The sequence below is a fragment of the Macaca mulatta genome, chromosome 9 (assembly GCF_049350105.2).
Source record: "Macaca mulatta isolate MMU2019108-1 chromosome 9, T2T-MMU8v2.0, whole genome shotgun sequence".
Taxonomy (NCBI): domain Eukaryota; kingdom Metazoa; phylum Chordata; class Mammalia; order Primates; family Cercopithecidae; genus Macaca; species Macaca mulatta.
This window is the reverse complement of record NC_133414.1, coordinates 53,174,130-53,179,152: the sequence shown is the minus strand read 5'-3', so window position 1 is coordinate 53,179,152 and position 5,023 is coordinate 53,174,130. Positions and strand designations below refer to the sequence as shown.

At 41.7% G+C, this 5,023-nt stretch overlaps 1 long non-coding RNA gene across 1 annotated transcript; it reads left to right on the top strand.

The window, feature by feature from the left end:
* The first annotated feature begins 970 nt into the window (after nucleotides 1–970).
* LOC114669923 (uncharacterized) lies at nucleotides 971–2,195 on the top strand. The gene is made up of 2 exons (XR_003719230.2): nucleotides 971–1,093; nucleotides 1,234–2,195. It is a non-coding gene; the product is annotated as an uncharacterized LOC114669923 (long non-coding RNA).
* The last annotated feature ends 2,828 nt before the right edge of the window (nucleotides 2,196–5,023 follow it).

The window sequence follows — 5,023 nt, the reverse complement described above, 5'->3', positions numbered from 1 at the left end:
ACAGGCATGAGCCACTGCGCCCAGTCGTGGCATATTTTCATTGCCTAGATTAAACACTATATTTTGCTATATTTGTTGTTACTTTTTGCACAAAACATTTGAAATTCTTAAGTATTGCATCTCTAAAAGTTAAGCACATTTTTTACAGAACCACAATGCATATTAGTATCGCAGCCAGTAAATATAACAATAATTTCTTAATATTATAAATAGTTCAATTTTAATAAAAATTATCCTATTTGTTCCTAAAATGTCTTTTACAGTTGATTTGCTTACACCATATCCAATACAAAACTATGCATTTGACTTGTTATGTCAGTAGTCACATTCGCATCCATAACTTGGCGGTGTTTAGAAGGGCACCGTGTAACAGAAACCTTTAAAATAAATTGGAAACGCTGACATTTCCCAGGGAGCAGGAGCGAGTGCACAGGCTTATGGGAAATATACTTTTTTTCTGGTATTGGCGCGGGGGGGGGGGTGCTCCTTTTGCGCGCGCGCACTCCTGCCACTTGGTAAATTGACTCCCCTCAGGGGCTGGGCCACACCACTGGGGAGCAGGGAGGGGCGGGTGAGCCCCAGAGGGTTGGGCGAGGGTCCAGGGGCATTGGCGTCTCTGTCGCGGGAGGCGTGCGTGGGCTTCAAGTAATGCAAACGGGTGGGAGGCTGAGGCGGGGGGATCGCTTGAGCCGGGGAGGCGAAGGCGACGATGAGCCGAGATGGCGCCACTGCACTCCAGCCGGGGTGAACAGAGACAGAGACAGAGAGAGAGACCCTGTCTCAAAAAAAAAAAAAAAAAAAAAAAAAAAAAAAAAAAAAAAAAAAAGAAAAGAAAAAGAAAACAAGTTTAGAGAGGTGAACTGACTTACCCAAGATCATATAACCAACAGCTGCAGAAACCTAGTTTGAACTCTGTTCTCCATGTCTCCTTGTTCTTTTTAATTATCCACCGTGTCTAAAACCCAGCATCGTTATTCACAGCATTGGGCACTGATGTGCCTTCACAGGAAACGTGGCCCCGTGTGTTTCTGGGATTCTTGATGTTTCTTCTGAGCTCCAGGGTCAGGCAGTATGATTGAAGTTTCTAAGCCAGGTAAGCCTTGTCCAGCATTTGTCCTTGAGGGATTCTGTTTGAATTCGTAGATGGCCCAGGCCTTGATTCCCAGAGAAAGTATGTTATCTGAAGGTCAGGTTGAAAATTCCAACTGAATTTACTTTGTCCCCTTGTCCCAGCATCCTTGGAACAAAGAAGCTTTTGAGGTAACAAGGAGTAGTTCCTAAGAACCCACGTGGAGGGTCACACTTCTGATCTGAGACCTTTCAGCAGAGCCTGAGAGCAGAGTGGAAAGGGCCAGGAAGGAACATGTCCGGAACTGCCTGTTCACTGAAGACATTTTTGCTGCTCCTGTACAGTTAAGTAACACTTGGTGATGTCAGCACATGCGGAAACCATGGCAGACTGTCCAGTGGATGGGCTTTCAGGAGGAGATTAGCTGCCAGCGTGAGCAAGGGGCAGGCAGCACAGGAGAGGACATGTCACTGCCCACTGTGAGGATTGTGAGAACACAGTCTGGGGAAGGCATCGCCTAGATGGGGAACTCGTCCCTGCTGCTCCCTTCCTGTCTACTCATTGTCTTTGAAGCCTGTAGAGATGCATCATTGTTCCTATTCTGATGTTACAAAAATCAAGTGACAGTGTTGTATAAAGGTGAAAAAATGGGCCTAGAAGATATGACTTATTTAATCATGTCATTTGTTAGTGGCATACTCAGAAAATAACTCATTAGGGCTGGGCTCAGTGGCTCATGCCTGTAATCCCAGCACTTTGGGAGGCCAACGTGGGAGGACTGCTTGAGCCCAGGAATTCAAGACCAGTCTGGACAACATAGTGAGACCTGGTCTCTAGAAAAAAAAAATTATCTGGCTGTGGTGGTGCGTACCTGTAGTCCTCCTACTTAAGAGGCTGTGACTTGAGGATCACTTGAGCTTCAGCCCAGGAGTTCAAGGCTGCAGTGAGCTGTGAATCGTGCCACTGTGGTCCAGCCCAGGCAACAGAGCCAGACCCTGTCTCAAAACAAAAAACAAAAAAGTCTAAGTGCCATCCAGTCTTAAACAATTAAGCCACATCAAGTTTTTAAAATTAAAAGATCCTTTTGAGAAACTGCAACTGAGTTAAAATAAACAATTAAAGCACCCCCATTGTTTTCTGGAAATGTTGAGGAGGATTTTCTAACTGAAGGGACAAGTGCTATCATTAAGAAGGCTGAGAAACAGTACAGCCAGGGCATTTTTTCCAGTGTTTTAATGACGGCTCAGTCTTTCTTTTCTGTATTGTAATTTGCTTAATTGACTGTCTGCTGTTTTAAACTTTTCTTTTAGCCAATGGGAGGGGAACATGCATTTTTTATGAATCAGTAGGAAATATTTACACTGATTTAATGAAGAATTGCATGTCTAAACTTTTGGTGACCTGTCAGAGTCAGCATGGACATGTGGGTGTTACTCCACAGGGTCTTTCCTGTTCTTAGGGTTAAAGGGACATTGCCCCCAGGGGCCTTGCATGCAAGTTTTGTAGGCAGGTGAGTCTGTGTGCTGCATGGCAGCCAGGCTGCACAGGATCTCATTCTCCTTCCTTCTTCTCCAGTTTTACCTTTATAATTCTCTTCCATTCTCCATGAGTAACAAGAAACGAACGGACCTCAGGTGAGTTGTTTATTCTCACTTTGTTTTACAATGGACTTTGTGAGATTTATAAGGGGACAGAAATTAAAACAGAAAAAAATAGAAATAGATAAAACTCAACATCAGGGGAACTATAAAGTAGCAGGTCAGTAACTGAGCAAAGTCAGTTTTCGATACATGCAGGTCCTGTAATGTCCCAGATTATCCAAGTTGAGCTGCAGATTTGCCTCTGATCTTTCTGACAGCAAAAGAGAATTCAAAGAAAAGTCTTTCAGGAGAAGAAAACATTGGGGTTCAAGTGGACAGTTTTTCAGTGGTCTTGCTTCATCCAGAGATAAGATTCAGAGTATCCAGAAGAAGGCTGAATGGTCTGCATGCCCTTAACATAGCTCTGCTTGAACAATTCCCTCCCTTCATCTGTGGTACTACACGTGAGACTGCCACTCACTCTGCTTCCTTGCTGACACTTGGTGTTGTCAGACTTTAGACTTCTTGCCAATGTAACTTCTGTGAAAACCCTGTCATTTTAATATGCATTTTTCAGATTACTAATGAGCTTATATATCCTATATTTATGTTTTTTTGTGAACAGATTACTATTTTTGAATCATTTTTCTATATTATTATTATTTTTTATTTTTTTTAAATTTATTTTTTATTATTATTATACTTTAAGTTCTAGGGTACATGTGCATAACGTGCAGGTTTGTTACATATGTATACTTGTGCCATGTTGGTGTGCTGCACCCATCAACTCGTCAGCACCCATCAACTCGTCATTTACATCAGGTATAACTCCCAGTGCAATCCTTCCCCCCTCCCCCCTCCCCATGATAGGCCCCGGTGTGTGATGTTCCCCTTCCCGAGTCCAAGTGATCTCATTGTTCAGTTCCCACCTATGAGTGAGAACATACGGTGTTTGTTTTTCTGTTCTTGTGATAGTCTGCTAAGAATGATGGTTTCCAGCTGCATCCATGTCCCTACAAAGGACACAAACTCATCCTTTTTTATGGCTGCATAGTATTCCATGGTGTATATGTGCCACATTTTTCTTAATCCAGTCTGTCACTGATGGACATTTGGGTTGATTCCAAGTCTTTGCTATTGTGAATAGTGCCTCAGTAAACATACGTGTGCATGTGTCTTTATAGCAACATGATTTATAATCCTTTGGGTATATCCCCAGTAATGGGATGGCTGGGTCATATGGTACATCTAGTTCTAGATCCTTGAGGAATTGCCATACTGTTTTCCATAATGGTTGAACTAGTTTACAATCCCACCAACAGTGTAAAAGTGTTCCTATTTCTCCACATCCTCTCCAGCACCTGTTGTTTCCTGACTTTTTAATGATCGCCATTCTAACTGGTGTGAGATGGTATCTCATTGTGGTTTTGATTTGCATTTCTCTGATGGCCAGTGATGATGAGCATTTTTTCATGTGTCTGTTGGCTGTATGAATGTCTTCTTTTGAGAAATGTCTGTTCATATCCTTTGCCCACTTTTTGATGGGGTTGTTTGTTTTTTTCTTGTAAATTTGTTTGAGTTCTTTGTAGGTTCTGGATATTAGCCCTTTGTCAGATGAGTAGATTGCAAAAATGTTCTCCCATTCTGTAGGTTGCCTGTTCACTCTGATGGTAGTTTCTTTTGCTGTGCAGAAGCTCTTTAGTTTAATGAGATCCCATTTGTCAATTTTGGCTTTTGTTGCCGTTGCTTTTGGTGTTTTAGACATGAAGTCTTTGCCCATGCCTATGTCCTGAATGGTACTACCTAGGTTTTCCTCTAGGGTTTTTATGGTATTAGGTCTAACATTTAAGTCTCTAATCCATCTTGAATTAATTTTCGTATAAGGTTCTATATTATTTTTAAGGCTCTTCTATATATTTTGGAGAATAATTCTTTGTGTATTATATTTGTTACCAACTCTCCAAGTTTTTCTCTTGTATTTTACTTATGCAGTGCCTTTGGCTTTATGAGAATGTTTTTATCTAGGCTGATCTGTTGATTTTTTTGTATTTGAGTTTTTAAAATCTTATTTTAAAGTTCTTATTTAATTCAATATAATGATTTTTTTTTTTTTTTTTTTTTTTTTTGAGACGGAGTCTTGCTCTGTCACCCAGGCTGGAGTGCAGTGACACAATCTCAGCTCACTGCAACCTCCACCTCCTGGGTTCAAGGGATTCTTGTTCCTCAGCCTCCTGAGTAGCTGGGTCTACAGGTGCATGCCACCACGTCCAGCTAATTTTTTGTATTTTTTTTAGAGATGGAGTTTCACCATGTTAGCCAGATGGTCTCGATCTCCTGACCTCATTATCTGCCTGCCTCGGCCTCCCAAGGTGCT